Genomic DNA, 1,309 nt, shown 5'->3' on the forward strand with positions numbered 1-1,309 from the left:
CAAACATGGACAATCATTTTTGCAGTTTTTGCACATTTTAAACTGTACATTTGACCTTTTCTCTGATTCTGATTGTGAAGTCTGCTTCAGTTTCTATCTGGCTTAAAGATGTGATGTTCTTTCTCAAACTTTAGAAGATTAAGTAAGTTTATATCTTTCTTCAAAGCCCTGCAGACGCTTCCTGTAGATGAACTTCACAGGCACCGAGTGTCCAAGCAATTAGCAAATTCTATTTTATTCCATGTTACATTATTCATTAATTTATTGATTTATTTGTTATTTTCATCCTTGTTATTGTCACTGTTACTTTTGTTCCTGTTGTTGCTGTCACCGGTTGTGGGAGGGGGTTGTTTGTTTCACTGTTTGAATAAAAACATATTAAAAAATGTTTTGAGGAATCTCTCTATACTTCGTTGGTGGAAAAAATCTCATAAAACTAAAATTAACTTAATTACACGGTTAGATGCGACACTCTGTACTCACCTTGTCGGTTTCTGCATGTGCTTCACAATAAATGCATTTTATTGTTAAAGGCTGTGGTAGACCTTTATTGTGAAAGTGCTGGCTATGACATCTGAGCTCTTCCAAAAGTACATTTTAGGAACTTTTTTGTCAAGAAGTCTCTTTGAAAAACTGCCCGGACGACGTAATGTTACACTTCATTACAACAAGGCTTGATAAAGGAGCCGAGGACTGACAATAAATCTTATTTTAACACAAACGTTTTAGCAACGGGAGTAAAAATAACTACAGAGGAGCCGTGTGACATTAGTTCAGCAGGTCGGTTTTTGTTTGCTGAGGAATAAGAAGAGACAGAGACACGCAGGTGAAACTATTAGATGAGGAGCAGCAGAAACATATCATTAAGTTGAATTATGGCGTTTTTTTTTGCCTCGTGGCATCGGCTCTGATTTATTCTGTTCACTGCAGCAGAAATCCTAAAGCAGGAACTGTGTGTGTTACACATATTAGACAAGAACAGGCCCTCAGGTCAAGATACAATCTCCCTGGAGAAGTGGAGAAGCTGAGCCTTAGTTAGTTTAAATCAAACGTACCTCTGTTCTCCCGTGGAGCATTCTCAGCCTTTGGTATTGCTGTAATCCGTTTGGTCTGAAAATAAAAACATAAGAAGACATAAACCATCACAGAGCTGAAAGCAGACCAGATTTCACATTAAACTTGTCAAACTGATATTATATTTAAATTTGAGGTATTTATTTCTACATTTTATTCAGTAACTTTATTGAACAACTTTGTTTTTGTTGGCATAAATTCTTAAAAGATCTTTATATGGCCAATATATTATAAA

The sequence above is a fragment of the Morone saxatilis genome, unplaced genomic scaffold (genome assembly GCF_004916995.1).
Source record: "Morone saxatilis isolate NCDOM2014 unplaced genomic scaffold, NCSU_SB_2.0 Contig21, whole genome shotgun sequence".
In the NCBI taxonomy this organism is placed as follows: domain Eukaryota; kingdom Metazoa; phylum Chordata; class Actinopteri; family Moronidae; genus Morone; species Morone saxatilis.